Source organism: Rhynchophorus ferrugineus, unplaced genomic scaffold (assembly GCF_030347505.1).
Source record: "Rhynchophorus ferrugineus isolate W39M unplaced genomic scaffold, kcgeb_rfMv2 rfM4, whole genome shotgun sequence".
NCBI classification, from domain to species: domain Eukaryota; kingdom Metazoa; phylum Arthropoda; class Insecta; order Coleoptera; family Curculionidae; genus Rhynchophorus; species Rhynchophorus ferrugineus.
This window is the reverse complement of record NW_027472583.1, coordinates 25,373,125-25,398,861: the sequence shown is the minus strand read 5'-3', so window position 1 is coordinate 25,398,861 and position 25,737 is coordinate 25,373,125. Positions and strand designations below refer to the sequence as shown.

At 33.3% G+C, this 25,737-nt stretch overlaps 2 protein-coding genes across 3 annotated transcripts in view; one reads left to right on the top strand and one right to left on the bottom strand.

The window, feature by feature from the left end:
• Nucleotides 1–25,737, bottom strand: part of LOC143195714 (phosrestin-2) — a 486,868-nt gene that overhangs the window by 170,202 nt on the left and 290,929 nt on the right. The gene's annotated exons all lie outside the window — the stretch shown is intronic.
• Nucleotides 1–25,737, top strand: part of LOC143195715 (14 kDa phosphohistidine phosphatase) — a 311,279-nt gene that overhangs the window by 171,394 nt on the left and 114,148 nt on the right. The gene's annotated exons all lie outside the window — the stretch shown is intronic.

Below are 25,737 nucleotides of genomic sequence, written 5' to 3'. Positions count from 1 at the left end.
TGCAAAACTCGTAATTACGCTACGGTTTCGCAATGAAAAAACATTAAATGGGCCCCAGTCGCCGACCGTCTTTTTATCGTCCGAATTTTAACGCGGCGGCCGAAACAACGCCGACTGGATTAGCAGATTTTCCATTTCCGACATCGTGACCGAGAATGGGCTCCAGGTTGACGAGAGAGCGCGAGAACTAAAAGGGTTTCATTTAATATTCAACGATTTATTTGAATATGCATTGTGGAGCATAACCGGGCGTTTTGTCCCCTCTTAAGTTAATTTAAATATCTGAAGATCGTTTTAATTAGTTAACTGACTTGTTTGCCACGGTGCGAGTGTTGTTTTTTAAAGTCGTGAAATTCAATTTCATTACTCAAGTTACGCGTGTATGGTTAGTGTTCTTTTTAACACACTAATTATCTCGAGTAGTTTAAAGCCTTTTAAAGCTAATTAATTTTTTAAATTTATTTATATATTATTACTGGTCGTTTCTATTAACCTACAATTTTTCTCTAAATAAAAACTAGGTATTTACCACGTGTCCCGGAAAATCGTTACCGGTTTTTCTAACAGGTGTCGTCGTTAGCCTTTAGTTTGCAATGTTATAATTTGACGCATATGCCATTTTGTTCTACTGACATCAAGCTTCAAATCTAACGTGTTATAACCAGGGGTGTGCAACTCCAATGGGAAGTAGTGGGGCAAAGTTTTGCTTAGTTCAATCATTGGCGGCGCTGACAACGTGAATATGATTGGTTAGTTTAAAATAGTTATGTAGAAACCTGTAAGGAAAATACTTTGCTTTGATTGGTCTGCCATATCGCCTGATTACTTTGTGACTGTTTCACATTTATTGGCCAATAGTATTTAAATGAAAATCAAATTTAAATTTTAAAATTAATTTATTAAAATAAAATCCTATACAAATATACATAAGTATAAATAATATAAATAAATATAAACAAAAAGAAAAAAAAAATCAATTATGAACTCTATTCTAGGCAAAATTAAAATATCAATGATTCTTCTATAACGCCTTCCCATATTTGTTTAGTGCCATCAATTTTATGAGATTTGTTAGAGTTCTAACTTATATTGATATATTGAAGGTAAACTTTAGATCCTTCCCTGTTGATGTTGCATTAATTTCATTAAACCAAAAATACAATCACACCTCATAACTTTTAAAATTTGGTCTTGAAAATCATTATGGATTATACAGCTGAAATACTAAAAATTTATTTTTTTCTTAAAGATATGTAGATTTTAGAGTATTTAATTTGCGGAACTACTTAACATAAAATGTGGACAAATATTGCATGTTGTCTCTTTTTCAGAAGTTTTGTTAAATAGCCTGAAATAAGACTAAAATACAATATTAGAAACTTGTTTTTCTCAGAGCAAATTTCTCTGGAGCTGAAAATATAGACTCAACTGGTGATTTAACAACCTCAAGTGGTACTAGATCTCCCGTTAAAAAAGAATATAAGTTATCTAACATGTTCATCTTCTTCACAATTTTCTCCGAGAGAATGATGTGCAAAAATTGAAGTGATGATGTGCCCTTTTAAATATTTCTCGAACATACTAGGTGAAAGATGCTGTTTCTACCCCCATGACCTCTAATAAATCCAACAAAATTCTTAAAGCAATCTTGGTTATGATTTGTTAAACAAATGTAGTTATTTGTCAATTTAGATAAAATAGATTTCTTTAAGGTAATAAATCCCGTAAAAGTAGCAATTAAATTTTTAGTTGATGGCACCGTAACAAATATTTTCTTAACAAGGCAATCAAATTTAAATGTACAGTAGCTCTACTATAAAATTATTGAACACTGATTGTTCTAAGAAGTTAAAGTTTTACAAATATTTTAGGGATATTTTACAATAGTTCAGATTTAATAAGATTGGAGAAATGGGTCGATTTATTAATTTCTTCTAATGATGTTTCTCAAACTATATGTGGTTTTTGTCCGGCGATGGGACACACTTTTTTTAATACACACTGCTACGAATTAATTCCAACACATCAATATCTGAAGATGTTTTGCAATTTTCAAATATCGTTTTTATCACTTCTTGAATCTGGAATTTCTAAATTTCTCCAATTGCTAATTTTCCTATTTTGTAATTAATTGTTAAAAATGTATTAATGCAAATTTTTACAGTTTTGAAATTGATATTTGTTTTTATTGTCTTTATACTAAAAGCTATAACCTTTATAGCTTTTAGTCGCTTGTACCTCTTATAATAGTAAATAGTATTTTATTTATAAAGAAGAGAGGGGATTAATTCTCTATGAACAAATTTCTGATAAAAATACCAACATCTACTGTAACAAAATCCCTCTTAACTTTCCGCCGTTGAAGATTTAACACGCTTCAAATAACACAAGCTGGATTAGCAAGCTTTCGGTTTCACAATACCGTGAGTATGAATACAATTCGAGCTGACGAAAGGGTGAGAAATATGGGGGATTTCGATTTATATTCAACAATTTGTTTGAATATGCATTGCGGAGGCGTGTCACCATCTAATAGTTTTGTTTGCTCGAAGAGGAATTTTAATATTTATGGCCGTTTTAATTTCAGTCAGTCGAACCAGACCGTTGAGAGTTTGAAAGTTAATTTTCCTAACTCAGGCGATTAGTATTAATATCCTTCGTTGGTATAGGACTTTTCAATGACGGCAGTTGAAATGTAAAGAAACAAGCCGTGTATGAGGTATTAATGAAATTATTTATTTATTTATGTATTGATATCCCCCGGAGGCCTAATCCATCTAATTAACCAATTCTATATCCAATTAATGTATCTTATTTTCATCGAATAATATATTTGCCTCTTTACATTTACTTCTTGTTCTCCATTTTATCTTCTTTTATTACCTGTATAATTTTATCTTGCAAAATTTTGCTGATTTAATACTGATATTTTCGGATATAATCAGTGCATTCCCCCTAAGTCAATTACTACATCATGCATAGAAGAATTAGTTTCCATTCTCCCCTCATATATTCTAACCAAATTATCAAGTACATTCTTAACATTTGGACACATATCCACGCATACCAAACTTGTGCATAATATGATTTTCTAAAATTATTCTATATTAATTATATACAAATATGTAGTTGCTTCCGCTCTCATCACTATCTATTGATAATTATCAGCAATGGGCCAGAAGCCCACATCAGGAAGGTTTCATGAAGTCACTTTCACTGTCAATTACTAAATTGTTAATTTCGAATCTATCGAACATTTGTTGTTCAACAATACTTTTGTCCCCAAGACCATGATGAAATATGCAATGATAGCGAGGAAAGCGTAGTACTCTTCAACAGATTTCACTAAAATAACTGTATATTCCTGAGTTTTCTGAAAATAGTTCTCAAATGAATAGTTTCCTTTGAAATGATTGTATAAAATAATAATTATATCCAGAACACAATATCGAAAAATATTACTCATATGTTTGATTTTTATATGTGGCCGGTGGTGAATCTAACATAATATTGTCCTTCGTTTTTTAGGAGTTAGTCGCAGTGCCCCTCTCCTTTTTCGTAATGAGGGTTTATCTGGACTGGCCCTACTGTTTAACGTGGGCTCTGAACCACGGTCGCCGTTATTAGAGTCCATCCCAGAAGACATAAGGTCCTACCCAGCCTGGTTACTGGCGTGACTGGGTTAGTTATTTCCTAACATAAAGTACATCCATGCCCAGCAGCATTCAAACACGTGACTATCGCAACAGTAGCGGGACCTCACTGTTGCCTTGACCACTGCGTTTATTATTATTATTACAATTATTAGTATTATTATTCAATAGTATCAATACTTACCTTTCTTTTACTGGCTCTGTTTTCTCGTTCCTGTTCAAAGTAACTGGTTAGAGATACAATCTGTTTCTGACTATTCATTGGTTTTGGCATTTTCAATTAGAGTAATCACAAATATTAAGCAGCTGTTTGAAATGTATCACAATAACGGTACCAGTTTATAACTTTTAGTTATTATCACCAATGTTTTCAAGAATTTTGCAAACATTTGACAACCCGGCTAATTCTATAGGCTCTATGTTCGGGCCCATTAGATTGTATATCTTTTTAACTAGAATAAAATGAGAAGAAAAAATGCGGTTTTATTTTAAAACGAATTTAGAAATTGGAATAGGCAACAACGTTCCACGTCGTGATGATGGGAGTTCACTGTTTATTGCTGTTTTTATGTTATTTCTGAATTTTGGCAATAATCTGGGTTATGTTGACTTTAGTATTGCATATGTTGGCATAAAACTGCGATTTAGGAGTCCACAAGAAAAAAACGGACCGGAGTCTAGATTAACGAGTTATAGAATCAAACCTTAGAATATTGGTGGCCAATTTACGCCATATAAGGGAAAACCATATCCTGAAACCGTTCGTATAGAAAAAAGGTGTGACACGCAGCTCATGCGGCCATGTCAATAAATTCATGTCAATAGAAATTGGAGCGAAAATAAAGCCGCCACAGCAACATCAACCGAATTTCAAGAGGATTGATACATGTGAAGCAAATATTCATGTACAAAAACGCAACGTTCAAATACATTTTTCTCCAGTCTTTATTGATTATAATTATGAACGAATTTATTGGCATTTATTCTCAAATCAAATTCTTTGTTTCTCTTTTTGATCCTAAATTTAAATATTATTTTGAGGTGTTATAAAACAAACGTGCTTAACCGAGATTTACTAGTTATAAGTTTTTTCCGGGTCCGATATATATATTGCTTACTCTCTAGTTATTTATAATCACTATATTTGAAAGAAATGTGCAGAGATTTAGCACATGGTCCACTATTATCAGCCCAAATCGAATTTTGATTGATTCAGTTACATGTTCGGGCACATCAGACAACATTCTACCTTCTTTAACTAGGATGAAATGAGAACGAAAACTTCACTCCTTGTTTAAATCCAATTTTACATTTTTGCAAACTTCAATTGGTAATATATTCGACATCATCTATGACGTGCATTGACGACGCATTATTAGACTATTTTATTTTATAAGTGAGCATGTTATGCTCCAGATTTTTTTACTGCCAATGATTTATTTCCCTTAATTATTTTTATTTTTATATTCTATATGCTTGTAAGTAGATTTTCTTGATTTTACATTATTTAACAATTTGTCATTGTCGCATCCCTTACAATCTTTCGTTAGGTGTTTTTGTTCTATTCAGTTTTTATTATGTTGCTGATCGAATGAACATTTAGCCCATTCTAGAGAATTTTCCAACCGTCAATTTTGATGCGTATCGCAAACGGAAATGGAAAAATCAGTCGGAAATTTTCATCGATAAAAAGCCACCGAAAAGAAGGGGTTTCCAACAAAATGAGACTGCAGAAAATGTCTGGAGGTCAAGGTGAGCTAGTCTGCCAATTTATGGAGTTTAGAACTTTAGTTTGGTGCCAGGGAAAAAAATTTGGCACATGGCCAACTACGACGAAGATCGTATATCAATATTAGGATAGGACGTTTTGAATAGAGTTGAAAGGTAACAAATAATGAATATTATATGTGATTTATTTCGAATTTTCACTAGCTTATAGTTAAAAAATAATGATATATGAATGGTATATCTGACATATTGATTATATGTCATTACTCACGCTTAAAACGTCTCATAATAAGTTTCAAATTAGTGCTCTTGTTTAATATCAATTTATTTTTTCTATTTATCTGTTCTCCATATTCAACTTTTTAATAGTTCAATGTGGGTCTGTAATTGTTATAAATATTTTTATATTTTGTTTATATTTATCCATCGGTCTTACAGACCATCCGGGAAGATATTTCGAGATATTCAGCCTAATTACTGAGATTGATGTTTTTCAATATTGTAAATATGTATACAGCGTGTTCATACAAAATTTTTGTTTGTCCAATAGGAAAGTTCAGAATTGAAAGAATTATTAATAAAACAAAAGTAATTATGGAAAACTATTTATAAATCAAAATTTTCATAATTACAGTTGGCTTTATTTTTAACACAAAATAACTACCAGATATTTTCCGTTAAATCTTACGCACTTCTCTAACCGAATGCATAAAAACGAGCGAGCCAAATATTTACTTTTGGACAATACAATTGTCACTATATGATGTCAATTTTTTTAGTTAGTTGACACCAGCAGTATTGTTTGTCCTTTCATTTCGTCTGAAAAACATGGGAATAACTTGCAATATTCTATCACCGCACCGTCAAAGTTTTTCTCATTATTTTCATTTAAAGCTTGGATTAATTGAATTTTGTAAAGATAGAAATGCTATTTTCTTCAGATATTTTGTTCAGAAAGTGAAGAATAGAGTTAAGAATATGTCTAAATGTTTGTTAGAGAACGCCATATATCTGTTATAACAGAATCTGTTACTAATTCTGAACTTAAATTACTGTTAATTAAAATCGGTTTCAATAACAATGAGTATATCGAAAATGAATCAGCATTTTAAAGCGCACAAACTTTCAACTGAGTATAAACTATACATCGGGAAAAACTGAAAATACTTTTTTCGATTATTTTTAGTTATTCAACTCATTTACCTGAATACTTTCTATTCCTTATCGGTATTTCCAGTTTAGCTATTACCATCTTCATTGCCAGTAATATCTTGGATGCCGGTATCAAAGCGAATTTTTAATATACCTGCGGAAAGTAGACTTTTAAAGTTCTCCAACTTCTTGTTGGCCTCGCCATATTGAGTTTATGTAGCTTGTTACGCTACTGTGCTGAGATTTATCAGCACTCGGCGTGTATATAAAATACTTATTTTTTGTAGAAAAATGCAAATCGTTAGTGTTTTGCCTCAACCTTTTTTTTTTTTTCGAGGAAAAAGAAACATGTTAAACTCGTTTAAGTATTATAGAGAACTTATTATGAGGTTATTATCTAAAAATACTAAAATTTTTAAATAAATCTATTATTTGTCACTTCCCTTTTAAGGCTATGTATCTGCACCTACATTTTCCAACTCGGCAACAGTTGTTTGAAGCATTAATTTGATCTTAGAGAATACCTAGAAGTTTGATGGAGCTAATTCAAAGGAACGTGGCGGCTGTTGGATTTAGTTTATTTTTTGTTAGAAATTCCACTGGAGAATGTACCATCCTAAATAATTTATTGAGTTTGGTCCAGTGAAGAGAATTGATCGTGAACAACATCATGATTTGCACATCCTTCTCTTTCTTGATCTCAATAGTATACCAGGGTGGTATAAGATGAGAGTGAACTTTTACCATTATGTCAAAAATATATGTAAACTCAAATTTCTCAAATGATGCTTTAAGTTATAGCTTAAAGAAAAACAGGGAAAAACTATAATAATATCATAAATATATTGTATCGACGAATAATATTACATTAAATCAATATATCTATTGGGTATGATGGTTACATATATATAGAGTTCAATACCAAAATATTTGGCTTTACATTTTGATACTTGATGTTTGACTTGAAACAGCAGTTTCTCAAGGTACAAAGGAATTAATTTTTCAAAATCTCTAGAGATATATGACTCCAACACCCTGAAGATTAGGGGTGTAATCTAAAATATTTGCTCCAAGGTAAAACGTCCAGTTTAGATATACAGATAGCAGTTGGGCCTAAAATTACAAACGGAAAGCAAATAAGCTCGCAGGACATCTTAAAAATTTATTTTATTCAAACCTGAAGAGATTAATTTCCCCAAAATATGTTACAATAACAAAATGCAATCCCTCAATCCTAAAAACAGATATTCACTCTACACATACAACTTACGTTTTTGTTAATTGATTTTATTTTAATTTCTAAGATTTGTTTAAGTTATAGAAAATAGAAGAGGTAATAATGACACTTCCCAACTGTTACCCAACTTCCCTCAAAAACGTTTGTCCTACAATCCAATATTCTGTGTAGATTTGGATCGAATGAAAATGTCATCACTGAAACAGATTCCTATTTTGAAGGCCTTGAGGAAACCTTACTTGGAAGGAATAAAAATTAAGAAAAAATGCTGGATGTAATATAATTATATTGAATGATTAAATATCTTGAGTTAAAAGGAGTTTATATTCAGAAATAAAACGCCTTTTGGCGAAAAAATATCTTTTATTCAAAAGGCCACTTCATAAAGACTTTTTTAATTTCGAAACTATTTGATAATAGATCAGTTAAAAAGGTTGAAACCGAAAATTGAAATTTTGTATTTTTGTCAGCAAATGTCTTTTTAAAGTGAAAAAATAACCTAATATATACCAGCGGTATATAACATACAATATATCACATCTGTTGGATATATCCGATAATCTATCGGAGTCGGAAAAATGAAAAACGATGGAACCAATGAAAATCAATCCAACAACTCATTGCATGCAACTCTGGAGTTGTGCCAACAAATCAGAGCCAAACTCTAAGAAGTATGGCTGACACTTGACGCAGTGGCCTTGATCACCTAACAGAGGTCAGATAACACCGATGGGATGCAACAAGTAGATACTCAAGAAATTGAAGTTTTTTGATTTTATTAAATGATCGTGCCAATAGAAAATCTGGATTTAATGCTAATTACGCGTACTTGTACCTTTACTAAATCCTAAAGAACACAAGCAATTAGAACATTTAATTGTCGAAAATTAAAAACAGCAAATTAAGTTATTAATTGCAACAGCCTGCTTGATTGGGGCAGTGGTAAAGGCGTCAGGACGGTTCTCCTACTGTTGCGATAGTCACGGCTTCGAATCCTGCTGGGGCATGGCCATACATTTATGTTTCTGATTGTTTAATATTTGTGATTGTCCTATGCAAGAGTGCAATATCCGATAAAGAAAATGATCCCAGTCACGCCAGTAACCAGACTGGGATGTATTCTGGGAGAATTTCTAAGTTGGTCACTCGTCAGTCGGTAGGCTTCGAGCCGATGACCGTGGTTAAGCCACGAAGCCCACGTTAAACTGCAGGTCCAGTCCAGATAAACCGTTGTTGGTAAAAAGGAGACTTTGGAATATAAAAAATCCCTCCAACAGTATATAAAAATATAAATATAGGTTTGATAAGATCATGGCTTTTTAAAAAAATATTTTGTCAAAAAACGTTTAATATCTCAACATAGTCTCCTTTGAATGCAAAACATTTAGCTCCTCACGTCCCCAAAATAGTCTTTTATTCCATACAGCCATTTATTTAGTTTTTAAACAGGAAATAGTTAAAATGACTGCAATTTGTTCTCCAATTTATAGATACTAATATAACTTCATAATCCCTCATTTATATCGTATTTAGTGTCAAAGTTATTCTATTCATATACGCGCTTTATTCCATTTTGTGTAACTGCATTCATATATCCTTTAATCTTCCTCCAAACAACGAACGTGGCCTAGTTAATGGCGGAATGTACCGAAAGTCTGACGATTTGCCACGAGCTAAAGTCTGGCAGTATAACGTCGGAATGTGCGATGCATTCGGGGCGACTCTCGACGAAGCCCGCTCTGATAAAATGTATTTTCATTTTACGAGAACAAAAGTCCCAAACGAGCTATGAAAGGGAATTCAATTTATCTATTTGGGAACTTTCGAAAATTCGCCAGACAAACGAATCGAGAGGCAGTTTTACAATTTAACAGTTCGCTATTGCGGAATAATTTAGTTAGGTAGGTTACAGAATAGATTAAAAACTTTATACGCCAAATTCAATAATTATTTTTACCTTTTTATCCAATGTAATAATGGTTGTTCATTTTTTTCATCGAATTTTCCATTTCCAGCTCAAATATTGTTCTTTTATTAGCAACCGCTATAAAATATTTTACCATTGAATGTATATTAATCTTATAAATGCAAGGGATGTGTTTAAAACATCTGCAATTGTTCTCCTCCCCATAATGGTTCAATTATGTTGAGGGCCTGGCAATTGTGTTGGCCAGAAAAACGTTTGATCATATATTATTGCTTCTCAAACTAAAGCCGAGTATTTTTGGCTGTGATATGGCTGTGTTTGGAAGCAATATTCCGGTCACAGTAAGAGCTTTATATATCAGGATGTCGATACATTCATTCACAATAATCCGACCAGTGATGCGAATAAGAGGACCATATGAATATCACAATATTGCCGGCCAAATCATAACGGAGCCTATCCAGTCTTGACTGCAGGAACCAGGTAGTCCGGATCGCAGGCTTCTTCTCCAGCACTTTGTAGAACACAATGTAAATAATGATTCATCGAACCATCAAATGTCTAGGTTTTACAGTCTTTGCACCACTTCTGCAGCTTAGCGTTTGTTTTCGTTATAAGGCATTTCGCAATCCCAGCTGCGACATCAAAATATATAGCTTTATGGAGCTCCCGCCGTAGTGTTTTTGTCCAAACAGTATTACTTTAGTGAATGTTGAGTTCTGCTGCCAGTAGTTTTATGTTGTCTGGTCATAATGCTTTTTAATGTTCATCGGTTTCTGTCTTTTGTATATGCCGTCATTATGGCGAGTACTATCTCTCGTGAAACGTTAAATAATTTTTATTTTATTAATTATCTTCTTTCAATGTCTGAAAGATCACACATTTCACCGATAGCTGGACCAAACCATCCTAGAACAAACAAAACGTGATGAAGCGTGATACACTGAAATATATCGTACAAGATTTGGCATGTAAACTGAGAAATACATGTAAGTCGCATTATTTAGAAGGAAGCAGTTTTGCCGACATGCAACAAGTTGGTTAACCCTCCTTATCCGCGGTGGTTACGTTCCGATAAGATAGCAGTGGTTGGCGAAAACACAGTTAATGAGAGATCTATACATGTACGGATTAAAAGGAGAAATGCATGTTTTGTTTTTTTTTAGTTTTAGTTTTGTTAGATTTTTAGTTGAGTTTACTTGTCTATTCATTGACGAAGAAAATTCTATGTCACTACATAGTATAAAACAAAGTCGCCTTTTCTGTTCCTATATCCCTATGTGCGCTTAAATCTTTAAAACTACGCAACGGATTTTGATGCGGTTTTTTTCAATAGATAGAGTGATTCAAGAGGAAGGTTTATATGTATAATACATGCATAATGTACTAAGGCAACATTGCTAATTTTAGAGGTTTCTAACGTGATGTCGTAAATTAACCTATTTTTTAGGCTTATTTAGCAATTAGCAAAAACGCTGCCTAACCCTACGAGTTAGATCAAATTAATGTACTACAGTATTGTACACCATAAAAAGGTCTACAAAAAAGTCCGCGATGGTATATGTTTATCTTTTAGGGATAACCCACATTAACCATTTTTATTGTTTACTTTTTACGTGAGAAAATGGCTTATTTACGAAGCTATTTTAAGCAATACGGCATTAATCCTTATCGAATTAAGTACCTTAAATACAGTGTGCAATTAATATAGATCAATATGGTTCCTTACAGCATGTAAATTAAACAAATATTTTCGGAGATATTACAAATTTAAAATTTGAGTTTAAAAATGTGTAATGTAATAAAAATTGTATGAATTTAGATATTCCAAAGATAGCAGGAAATCTTCATAGTAAGTATAGGGGAAGAGGAATTGTTTTACTCCAAATTTAATGCGTGCAGGCCAAGGGCAGTAATGAATGAACCAAAAATACTGGATCGATTTTAATCATGTTTTCATTGAGTGACATAGGCATATATATTTTATGCCCGTGCAAAGTCGGAGCGGGCCGCTATGTTTTTATATACAACGTTCATATTTTTTCTGTAGTGCATTTAATTTAGTATCAGCATTGCACCCGTGCGAAGCCGGGGCGGGTCACTAGTACTATATAAACTGAATTAATTTTCACTTGTAGTAACTAAACTACTAATAAAAACATAAAACAACAAAAAATACCTATAGTAAGTCACAAAGTTGTATGTACTTAGAAAATACAAATGTATTTATAAAATAATTTTTTAGGAAATGAAAGGATTGTTGTCTGTTTCATTATTTTCTTAACGTCTTTGTGCGCTTCTTTATACGGTTGTAATACACTCCCTAGACCATGATTAAACTTCATACTCCATTTGGGTAAAACATCTAATACAATATAAATCCTGAAGTTGATGAGCAGATAACAAAATCATATTTATTTTGTCTAAATTTAAAGACGTAGTTGATTTTCCAGCCAATTCTTCAGAAGTATCATCTTCATTATTTCATTCCCAATTTATATTGCTTTCCAAAATGTCAACGTGTAACTTCTTCAAAATCTGTTAAATAAAGATCTTCAAAATCTTCTACATGTATATACTTGCAAAGTGTTAGTGACTTCGGCTTCTTTGACCGGCAATGCTGAGATATCGATAACAACTTCCGGCCATAAGTTCTTCCAGCCTGCGTTTATAGTTCATGGTCTCACTGTGTCTTTAATAATGGTTATGCAATGAGCAATATTAAACTGTCTCCAATTTTCGATAACAGTCAACGATGGATCTGCTTCCATGCATTGTAAGATACGACTGAAAGTGCGCCTTAGATAATTGTTGAAATGCTGTTTTTATACCCTGATCTAATGATTACAAAAGCGAAGTTGTCTTGGGAGGTAAAATTATATTTTCACATTGGAGCCGATTAAATTTACGGTCTGCGTATGTTCGGGCAAATTGTCAATAATCAGAAGTACCTAAAATAACATCGACATTGAGGCTAAATAGTGTTTAACACTAGGCACAAAACAATTTCTAAACCAGTCTGTAAATAGCGTCATCATCATACAAGCATTACGATGCCACCCCAAACACAGGCAAACAGTACTTATTTTTTATTTTTCAAGGGTTGTGGGTTTAATGATTTGTAAGTATTGGCTTCACCATAAAATCACCTGAGGCATTATAATAAAATAAGAGAGTTAATCGGTTCTTAGCTGCTTTAAACCTGAAAAGAGAAGCCATGGTTTTTAGACCGCGTATAACGACGGTTTACTGTACGTAATGTTAATGTATGTTACAAATACGGCGAGATAATTTTACAGTATGAGAACGTTTTTTTACATCCTGTAAAGTCCCAGAAAATATACATGGGCTTAATCGTAAAGCACTCTCAGCTGTATTCGCACATTATTCTTTTAAACTACCATAATCGATTCATGAAATGGTCGAGAAACTCTTACTAAGCTTTCTTGTATATTCATATTTTACATTAATATCTTACTTAAATCGTGTCTGCTGCTGGATTACTTTATAAAGCGAGTCACTTTTCAACGCGGGATCATACCCAAATTTTTTCGTCACGCATCTGATAAAACTCCCAATCCATAATCCCTTTCTGTGTGTTTCAATCAAACAAGCCCACACTCTTGTTTATTAACGATGCTACTTTGACATTTCCAATGAACCCTTTATCTAATTTTGTACTCTTTGAGAATGTTTTCATATCGATATTTTCATAGCGGATATATATTAGATGTTTGCATGTACTCTCATCATTCATTCACCTTAAAAAAGCATTAATTCAAAAAAATTGGTACAATGTATGTTAATCAGATTGCATTCTACGATATAGTAAAACTTTTTCGTATATTTCGGGTAACATGGTTACCGTGTACAAAAAACGATGTGATGCAGCGTTTCCTTTTGGTACTTCTTTTGCTCAGCATTTCAAAACTGTCGTTATGTCTATCGAGTTCACTGTGTGTGACAGAATTTCTCATTCGAGCTGTAAGGATATACGCTTCCTTCCTTCACAATTCTTGCAACATACAACAACTCTTACAATTCAATGGTACACATCTGTAAAAAAAATAATTCGCTTTTAGCAGCTGCTAGTACTTTGCTGATACCACCGCGCGCACTGTAACACTTTATGACAATATATATTCCGCTTCAATGTCGATCAGGATGATCTTCCTGGACTAACCCATGACTTTTGCGATTGGAGTAGTCATAGTAGATCAACTTTCCATCGACAATCACAATATGCTACAGAGATATCTTCTTTTTTGTCAAGCAACCTATGAAACTGCGATTTGAAGGGGTTTGAAATGGCAATTTTAATTAATTCATATTGTAGTCATTTCTCGTCCTTTAAGAACTTTCTCATCGCACATAAAAGTTCTGAAACGGTGGTTTCACCAAAAGCTAATTTGTCCGAAAGTTCCATATATACCCTTCAATTCAACCAACAAAAGTAATGAATTATCAAAAGTGAAATTTGGAGCGTTCCATGACTAGCGTCAGTATGTACTAAATAACTCAAGAATTCTAATTGAAATACTATTATTTTACGTAGATAAATATTGTAAACAATCGATTTTAACAATTGGTTACGATAGTACTTCACATTTTCACTAATGGATTTCGTTGATCGAAATACATGCAAACACTTAAACATTATTATTGATGTTGGAATAGTGAACGAGTTGATAGTGTAGCCGGTTCGTGAACCATTTCTGCGGTGAAAAAGTTATTTTTAAATAAAATTACAGTTCATTCTTCAATTTAACTAAATTTATGCATATTATTTACCATTTTAACAACGAATTACACTTTTTTGTAAAATAATTTGTAAAACAATTCTTGTCGCTTTGGACGTCTTTGATCAACTGTCATCTTGATTAACTGTATGCACCCAATTCACAATTTTTTCTATTCTAAAGTGTGTGATGCTATTAGTAAGATCTGTAGTAATATAGTGTCTAGTTTATATTATATATTTCTGATTCCATCCGTTTTATAACTTGTTAGTCTTTCATTTTGTCTTTTATTTCTTGGACTAAAAGTTAGTTATAACTTCAATTTTGTATATATATATAAACCGTTATTACTTAAAAATCAAAAATAATTTAATTTGTTAAATATTCATGAATCGAGGGGACCTCAGATTGCTTGGCGCTTTTCAACTTTTATTTACTTTTACTGTGCTCAGATTAGACGTGATGCCGATATCGACGAGAAAGGGAAATAATAATGTTCCGGCTGGGAAGGGAATTTTTTCCGTTGAACCGTGGGGCGCGTCTCCCCCGCATGGAGGAAAACTTTTTTCCTTATAACAATCCGAGATTCGACGAGAATACCAACGTTTTTTTGCGCTAAGAGTCGTTCCGTTTCCAGTAAGACGATTTCTTGCTATTTTCATCGCTCGTCAATAATTGATATCTTAATCGACAGCATATATATTGTTATATAGAGCGAATTATTTAAAATTTTATTGGTTATAATGTTAGGATTGCGTCGTTTTGGGTATCGCTATATTTTATATATTCATCATTTTTGACATAAACAAGTGTTTGCTCTGCTACATTGAAAATGCTCCATTTTTTACTACAAATTATTAGGTATATTTTAAAAAGCGATATATATTCCTGAAAAAGCTAAATATATATAAATAACTGTTAAGCAATTTATCCTTTAATTTTGGTGTTTAGATGGTTTTGACGTTTCTCTATATTTTTGTCTACAGTTTTGGGGTTCAGTATTTTGTTGATTTATTCAGTGTATAAAGATGCTAGTCATCAAAATTAATTATTATTGTTCTGTTGTTTTATAAAGTTATGATGATGTTGCTACTCCACATCCCAATTGTTGAAAGGTACTGATTATGATAAAAAGAATCAGGAGGATCAACAAATTTCGAAGACAATGATTTAGAAACGTATTGAACGAAAAACTAACTCAAACTATTTTCAGACGTTTACATGCAATGGTAAATATAAAAGGGGACATAACTACCATATTAGTGTCCGAAAATGCCTTTTAGAACCAACAAAAGAAGGTTTCTATGGCGTATTTATGAGTACCCATTCACGAAGCTAATTTTTACGAAGAAAGATACTACCGTCTACACTTTTACATATAACAATAAAACAAACCTATTCGAATACGTCTTTAAATAGGATTGTAAGTATTTTATGTATTATACAATCACCAGCGTGATCCTGAACCAACACAAGAGGCAAAGGAGCCCTGTGAAAAATCTGTTCTTGGAATGCAAAAGGAATTATGTTTGCGGATTACCTCGAAAGTGGTAAAAAAAAACTCAGGTCATTGTTGTAATATTTTGAACCAATTGCAATGGAGGAATGTAAAAATTCGTTAGAAGAAACCTGCTTAGAGAGAAGAAAATCAATTAGAAAAATACATTTACTTAATTAAAGAATTTGTTAGATTTACTTCCCTCTGATTTTAGGCTCTGGTCTTCTCTTTAAAAATTAGTTGTGATCACGAGAGTGATGCGGTACATAAATTGAACGATCGTTGAGATAAGGAGGTTCGAGATTTGAACACAGTTGACTATTTGAGAAATACTGTTAAAGAAAAATAAAGTGGTTTTGTAATTTAACATTACCTAATAACAATTAAACAATTTAACAGATTTGTCGTGCCTTTATTATTAGAGCGTATTTATTTTAATGTCACATTCAGTTAGCTATGCTCCTCTAATAGTTTCAAAATACAGTCGTACTCGTACTTTCATCATGGATATCGAAATATAACCGGGATATTTTCACAATTTTTTCTCCTTGGAATGGTCAAGGTAAGTCCAGTTATCTTTTGCAGCTCTTTCTATTATTGCAGCAGTGGCTGATACATGAAGAGAAACCGATAAACGCATCCAGGCTGGATTTTGTTCGTCCATTCTTTTTGAACCATTCACAAGGCTTTTAATCTATGTGAAATGACACGTTGAAAAACCTCCAATAAGTTTCGCCAAAAAATTCGTCGAGCCGCTCCTCCTCCTCTGCATCTTCAAGTATCTTTACTGCTTCAAGACTGACTTTTGAACCTCTGGAAGTTTTCTTCATTAATATACCAATCACCATCATCGTGCTTCAGCTGCAGTTTCTTTGCGTAATTATACCAAATCGCTATGTCTAATTCATAATTTTGATAATACAGTTTTACTACTTGAACGTGCTGCTCATTTATATAACTTGTGATGGAGGATTGGTGTCAGTGAGTGAGTAATAAACAACAGGTTAATCAGCGGTGGCCGAAACAACATGACTACCATACATAAGGTTGTTATAGTGGATACCATTTTCTTCTTCACTCTGTTTTTTTCTGTCGTCTCGCAGTTGCTGATATGTGAAGAAATTTATTTTTAAACTATTCCCTATGCTTTTAATAGATGGTCTTGAAGAATAACCTCTAATGATAGGACAAACACATTATAGACGATGAATATATAGAACATATAGAATATAGTGCCAATGTTTTTAGAGGATTTTTCAGTCACATTTTATCTTAGTTAAAAAAAGATATAATGCTATCTGATGCGTCAGATCATATGTCTTAATCAGCATATAAAATTTAATTTTAATTGGTATTGGTGAGCGATGTTACCAAATGTCTGCAGAATTCTTCAAAACGGTAGTGATAATAATTAGAGGTTATAAACTGGCAAATGTTGTTTTGTTGCTATACTTGTTTTGATTGTATCTATTTGGCAGTATTACCACATTGTTGAACCGACTATATTTTCTTAAATATTTATAGGAATTTTGAGATAATTTTGCCATAAATCTACATGTATTTAAACATACGATCTCCATATGATTTAATCACCTTATGCTGATTCTGTTCTGTTTTATTTTGATAGATAAAAACAGGTCCGCTGAAATTACCACATACCGTAATCATTTCATATTACTTTAATTACTAGAGTGTTATCTCCAGTTTTAGTGACCAAATATAATAATACAATTTATTTTGTTAATCGAAATAGATCGTCTAATTTTTCCCTAACCTTACACTCCTTTTGGTCCAGTTATCACACTTAAGCTGCCCGCCCGTTCCCCTCCTCACCCCCATGAAATTCCGTTCGGGTGGGCCCGGTGCTCGAAATAAATAGATTTAATCTTGTTAAATGGACATCGGGTCGGATACATCGCGTCTCAGATCTCCGGCCGAACGAAAATGATAAATGAACACGTGGGACAACTGGACGAACGTGTGTCTGGAAGAAGTATGAGTTTCCCCCGCGTGTTCCATTTATAAAGGTTCATCTGGTTTCATTTGTCAAACTAACTAAATTGACGACTGTTTGCGTTAAAAACAATGTTTCTTTTTGTTGTTGGCGTTGGCGGCTAAGATGGTGATCAGTCAGACTAAGAGCCTTTCGACAGGAATAAAAATACTAAGATAAAGAATTCATAAGAAGAACTCATAAGTATATATAAACTGGAAAAATATTACGTACTTGTATCTGGACCTTTTAACAGGTCAGTTCCCCGGCCTGACACATAGATGTCTAACCCTCAAAAGATACGTGTTATAAATTTGACAGCGGTCGGATCATTAGTTCGTCAATTATAACATTTTGAGTGAAGCAACTTTTGTTATTGTGAAAAAAAAATGGATAAAAAGGAATTTCTCGTGTTGATGAAATATTCATTTTTGAAGGGAAAAAATACAGTTGAAGCTAAAACTTGGCTTGATGCCTAGTTTCCGGACACTGTCCCAGGAAAATCAACCATCAAGGATTGGTATGCTAATTTTAGACGTGGTGAAATGAGCGCCGAAGACGGTGAACGCAGTGGACGCCCAAAAGAGGTTGTTAAATAGCACACACTTTAAAGATATCAACTGAACGTGTACATCATATCGTTCACGAATATTTGGGTATGAGAAGGCTTGATGCAAACTAGGTGCCGCGCGAGCTCACTTTTGACCAAAAACAACGACGAGTTGATGATTCGGAGCAGTGTTTGAAGATGATCAAGCGTAATAAACCCGAGTTTTCGCTTCGATAGGTGACAATGGATGAAACATGGCTCCATCATTTCACACCGAAGTTTCACTCAATCGGCCGTCATCTGAGTAAACCGCACACGATGAACCCGCTCTAAAACGTGAGAAAATGCAACAGTCGTCTGGCAAGGTTGTGGCGTCTGTATTTTGCGCATCCCGCCTGGATTAATTTTTGTTGACTACCTTGAAAAGGGAAGGACATGACATCAACAGCGACTATTACATAGCGTTATTGGACCGTTTAAAGGACGAAATCGCCGAAAAAAGGCCGCATTTGAAGAAAAAGAAAGTGCTGCTTCACCAAGACATTGCACCGTGCCACAAGTCAGTGAAAACGATGGCAAAAATCCATGAATTGGGCTTTGAATTGTCCACCGTATTCTCTAGATCTGGCCCCTAGCGACTATTTCCTGTTCTCAGATCTTAAAAGATTTCCTTTCGAGAAAAAAAATTCATCGGTGATCGCTAAAACTGCGGCCTATTTTGAAGCAGAGGAAAAATCGTACTACAAGAATGGTATCAAAAGTTGGAGGGTCGCTATAATCAGTGTATCACCCTTGATGGGAACTAATTTTGCCAAAAAAATGTGCTTTACTATGGTAACCCGAGGACTTTTCAATTCACCTGTTATTGTTTTATTTAGCTAAAGAATCAGAAAGGAATTACAGATAAACCTAGTATATATTTACACCTATTTACTAGGCTATATTAGCAATCAATGTCACCAACTAACTAATATCATTTTTCGTTTTCATTTCTGAAATATAAAATATAATTTCTAGATTGTTCGCATTCCATAGTAGGAAGGTAAACATTTTCTGACTTTTCTACGTGCCACAGCGCTTTCAACCATTTCGAATCACGGTTCGAGCATGGCCGTGCTCAGATTCTCCCTCATATTTCCCAGGTTTCCGTTCCCCCCTTTATTCGGAATCATCCAAACCGCGCACAACGCCCGACTGAACCGCCCCGTTGAAAAATTTCGTGGGTCGATCGGATGTCCCAAGTGGGCCGGTTTATTCCGATCGGAATCCTTCCCTTTGAGATCGGTGACGCGTATTACGGTTTATACACCGCCGGAAGAAGTGAAAAAAAAACGGAGTCAATGACCACACTGGCGCTGCTCGTGGAGTCGTATATGGGAAGCGTCAGTTGAAATTTTAAAAATGACGAATCGGAAAAGGCAAAAAAAAGCAATTCACCCTTTTATAACTTATTTAAGAGATGTGCTCCTTAAAAGTATTATCATAATCTAGATTGTCTAAAAAGTTCTAGCAAATTAAAAACGGATATGTACCTATGAAAATCTGCATTATAATTTCCATACATTCAATACACTTATTCCAGTGGGCTTCCAAGATCACATATATTATGTAATGATTTTCCAGAAAGCTGCATTCAGTCACTTACAGTAACTATTACTTCATCCTTTTATGAAAATCGCGCCGAATATAATATTTTTTGTTGTGCAAGAGAAACGAGAAATCAAAGGGAGCTAAATCCGACCAACAGGTTAGATTTGAAACATTTCTTCAATTTACTACTTCTAGAATGTTTTTGAGCTGTATAAGCACGGTTTCCTTTTAAGAAACAAGTTATGTTCAACCGACTTCGAAAAAGGAGGAGGTTCTATGTTTGGCTGTATATATATATATATATATATATATATATATATATATATATATACTTTACAAAATTAACAAGACATAGGACTTGACTTGTGTTATAAAAAATACATCCGTATCACTGAATTAAATAATTTTTATATAAATTAATCAATAAAAATAATAAGTAATATTTATTTATAATAATAATACTTTAATCTTTATTGATTGCACTTAAACTTATGATATGATATAATTGGTATAAATGATAACAATTAGAGAGTATAAGAAACATCTTATAGCGTACTATTCACCCTTGGTGTGCTCCTTAAAGGAAGACGAAAATAAAGTATATATTTTTAGAGAAGCTTTGAAGTAGATTTACTCAATAAAGAAATAGTTTATTCTCATTGCAATATATCGTTGTCAGTTATCTACATCTCATATTCTAGTTGTTTATCTTTTCCTTTCCAATTTCTTTTAAAAAAATGCTTTTCAATAAATATATCAACTTCTATGTAAGAATGGTTGTTGGGGCAGTGGGGAACTAAATATGAGCCTTTCAACTAAAAAATAGTCAATAAGTGTTTCAAAAAAAAGTTATTTCCAATGACGAGCGTTTGACGTGCGTTAGGTCGAAACGTTTGTAACTAACAGGTTAATTGAAAATCCCCGGCTTGACACATAGATGGCACTACTAGAATTAAATGCATATATTTTTTAGTTAGCCCTAACCCTCAAAAGATGCGTGTATAAATTTGACAGCGGTGGGATCATTAGTTTGTGAATTATAGCTTTTCGAGTGAAGCTAGTGAAGAAGTGAGTGAAGGAATATTGATAAAAAGGAATTTCGTGTTGATAAATATTGCTTTTTGAAAGGAAAGATACTGTTGAATCAAAAACTTGACTTAATGCCGAGTTTCCGAATACTGGCCCATGAATTTGGCTTCGAATTGCTTCCTCATAGCTTTTGTTATTGTGAAAAATATTGATAAAAAGGAATTTCGTGTTGATAAATATTGCTTTTTGAAGGGAAAAATACTGTAGAATCAAAAACTTGGCTTGATGCCGAGTTTCCGAATACTAGCCCATGAATTTGGCTTCGAATTGTATTCACCAGATCTCGCCCCCACCGACTATTTCGTGTTCTCAGGTCTCAAAAGAATGCTCGCTTGGTAGAAATTTTCGTCGAATGAAGAGGTGATCGCCGAAACTGGAGACTATTTTGAAGCAAAATACAGTCATTCAAGACAATAAGTGTATTACCCTTGAAGAGAATTATGTTGAATAAAAACAACTAATTTTGCCAAAAAAAAATGTGTTTTACTATGGTAGGCCGGGGACTTTTCAATTGACCTGTTACATGGATATTATACGACTGCTCGAACCCAAATCAAAGTCCTCAGACTTTGTTATGGGAACCAGGACTAAACTAATACAAGCAGCGGAATTAGCAAAAAAGGCGGAATCATATTAGATTTTTTTTAGGTAATTAGTGTATTTGTGCAACTAATAATGTTAATATAATGCTATTCCGAAAACAACTCTAAAAAACACTAGTTAAATATTGTTCATTTATTCATTAAATTAATTGATCCCAATTAATAGCACGGATTAATAATCCGTAGCGAACTTAGGAACTTTTACCATTAATAGAGCAACGAAATTTTCGATAGAGCACGCCTTTTACGAGCTGAATGAGCGCATGTATATCTCCAATGTAAATTGCCTCGTAGTAAGAGTAAACACGAAAGATAAATATTGAATACAGCAAATGCCAATTACCCAATTGACGAGATGTTTGAATAATAAAGTCGATGGCCAGTTTATAAATGCCGACCATTATCTATATGCTGTCGATAGTGTTTGGATAATGAGGTTAATTTCGTTTTCGCGATAAAACGACGGACCGGGATATATTTTCAATGTTTTCTAGCTGTGTTTATTGTTTCCATAAATAGGAATAAAATCAGAATGGAATTTTCCTGGAATTTATTACAAATTTGATTTCTTTGTTATTAAAATCTAATAACTTGAGAAAATTAATTTAAATGAGCAGTAAATTACTGAATATATAATAAATTACAACGGTTGCTATTTGTATTTCTGACTTAATAGTAAAAAAGCAAATATGCGTGCGTTGGAATCAAAATATCTATTTTTAACTGATCGCTTCTTCAGCTGTCGAAAATCGTTAATCTTTGTTTTAAATTTAGAGGAATCAATATAGTTATTTGCCCGCTTGCTGCCACAGTGGTAAAGGCGACAGGACGGTCAACCCACTGCGTTAGTCGCGGGTTCGAATCCTGCTGGGGCATGGCCGTAAATTTATGTTTGTGATTGTTTAATATTTGTGATTGTCCTGCGCAAGAATGTAAACTCCGACAAGGAAAATGATCCCAGTCATGCCATAACCCAGTCTGGGTAAGACCGGATATCTGGGATGATTTCTAAGTTGGTTACTCGCCAGTCCGTAGGCTTAATGCCGAGGACTGAGTCCACGATAAACAGTACGTCCAGTCCAAGTAAACCCTCGTGGGTAAAAAGGAGACTTAATATAGAGAAAATTATAAAAAATAATTAGTGGGTACCCAATCAGGACTGAATCCATCAATTCGATATTTTGACTGGTAAAAATGGTAAAAAAATGGTCGTATACCATTCAGACTGTTAATTCCGAAGAAACCATTTGCATTAATATCCGTTTTCCGCGAGCAACTTTTGTTGGGTATGGCTCATCTTGGAAGACCCATATAGTGGATTCCTAGTTTTTTTCCCATTCATAGATATATATTTTAAAATATGTGAAAGGGTTTAGAAAAGAAAAACTATTAATCTATTTTAAGAATGGGTTTTATTTTAAGAAAACAAGAGGTGATTCGAAATGTATCTATTAGTAGACCAACCAGTGTCACTCATTCACCATTCAGGTAGTTTAAAACCGGATGGCCGGATAGTCATGGCCGTATTACATAACACCTCCTTTCTAAAGAAACGGTTATTCCGCCTGGACAGCTTATAGTTATAAAAATTGTTTTTGAGCATCGATTGTACCTTCGTACGCCAATTTTCCTTTGAAGACCTTCAAAATGGTACTGTTTCTGTCCAAATTTCCATGGTACCCTTCTACAGGACGGTTTTCCAAATTTTGGTGACTATATTCCAAAAGTCTACGGCTAAGAAACGCCTCTGGTGGCCTTACACCTTGAACTGTGATGCATGTGCTAGAAATCCACAGCTATTAGAAAACAGATCGATCGAAACGAGATAGGTAGTTTTAAACCAGATAACCGGATAGTAAGGACGTTATTACGTAACATATATCCATAGTTCTAGTTTTTTCCGTGAAATTTCTGTGTTCTAATTGACACCAGCCATTTTTTTGAGACTTTGTCAGATTATGACGATCCAACACGATCAAGTATTAACTCTTTTGTCAAGCTCGCGATATGCTACATGACAATCTTGCTTTTTAAAATCACATACAGTATTGGTGTTTTCTGGCTCAAAAACTGATTTTGTATGTTCTGCACGGACTTCTTCCTGAATGATGTCGTCCTTCTGCGACTGTACAATAAATTAAATTCTTTGATACGCTGTTTTCTTGAAAATCCATGTCGACAGTTATGAAATCGTATTTCTAAAGAAGATGTCACATTACTTATGACAACAGTTAGTGCTGCCAGGGCTAGAAGCATAATAGCCAGCTTTTTATCAATTATTTTATTGATCACAAAATGGAATTTGGCATTAATTTATCAGAAAACAGAGGAAAAATTCTAAAAATGTATTAACAGGCTAAACAATTTTACAGTTCATAAATTCCAAAGAGAAAAGAAAACCCTTTAACAGTGGTTAAAAGTTTTAATTGAAGAAATGTTCCCCAACAGTTTTTTGTCTATATAAAGTGGAGAGCTTGAATACTTAAATAATTAATTAATCACTTAATCCTTACGACGAATTCTTATATGCACTAAGTATTGATTGATGTCTAGGTCCAGAATCATAAATAGCAACCATCGTAGATTAAATTATATGAAGTAATTATTTACTCCACATTTTGAATATAGACCAAACTAAATGTTATCAGAAGCTACATGACGTTTCCAATGAAATATTTGATACTTTTGATAAATATTTTTGTTATAGCATAATAACTTTCTGCAGAACATTTAATAATTTAAGCATCATTTACATTTTTCAATTAACTTATGAACAATTTGATTTATGGTTTATGGCATATACGAAGATAGATCATCAAGACAAATTATTTACTCAATTTTGGCACTATGAAATAGTATACCAGATCTTTCGATATAGTTGTTGAGAGTATAATTAAAAATTCAATCTTTTATAAATACACAATCAAAATTTAATTTTGATACGTCAGTGCATTTTTGTGTGTATTTTTTGACGTGTTAGTTCATCGGCCATTTTTAATAATAGAGAGAATTGTATTTCTCTTTATTAAAACAAATTTAAACGCCATGAACATTCATATGGAAATGGCAATGTATTATGTGTTACATTAATCCGCTTCTTCAAAAGTTGCATACACACTTGAAATATCTCAGATATATCATCCATATATCCATATTTGATTTTATGGCATATTCATCCTTATATGAAATGACTTTCCAGATAAGAAAATATGTTTATCAAATGTATACCTATTTCAGCAAGCAATAAATGTTCATATATATACTATTTTCTACAACAAAACTCTAAAATTACCAAAGCAAATCCGTCAAAATCGATTCGCAATAATATTTTCTCATATATCATCCACTGTTTTTAACTTGTCATTGAAAATAATGTATAAATACAGAGGTCGATGTGACAAATAGCGTTCGATGACACTAACTGAATATGCTCGTCCGATAACTTGCACCGAAAATAAAGATTGATGTCTGAAATGAACATCCGACGCAATATTGGACGGTAAATAACGCGGCTGTCACATAAGCACGAGGCAAAAAGCAAATATAATACTTTATCATTTCGTTTCTCTCCTATTCTCTCTTGCAGAACCGATTCGACGGAACATCTCAATATCAGAGACGTTTTTTTTTCTTTGGTCGTTGTTTACATTACAATACCGAAAGTAAACGTTGACTGGCGAAATCCGTATAAGCAAACCGTTGGAAAACTGAATAATTCGATTTTTTCGGGGTAGAGAGCGTATGGGGGCTTGATAGCTTTTTCTTGTTTGCAATTTGAATAACATATTAGACATGATGTTTTGCTAAGTTCGTCAGAAAATATAAATTTTGGGGGAGTTTTACTCGGGACCTTTTTAATCAGCTTGAATAACAGCGACATTATTTACCTTTATATTGCGATGATCCCGGTATTCTTAGAATAATTTATAAAGTTATCTTTTGAAATACGCTACATGATTTAAATATAAAAGGTTAAATA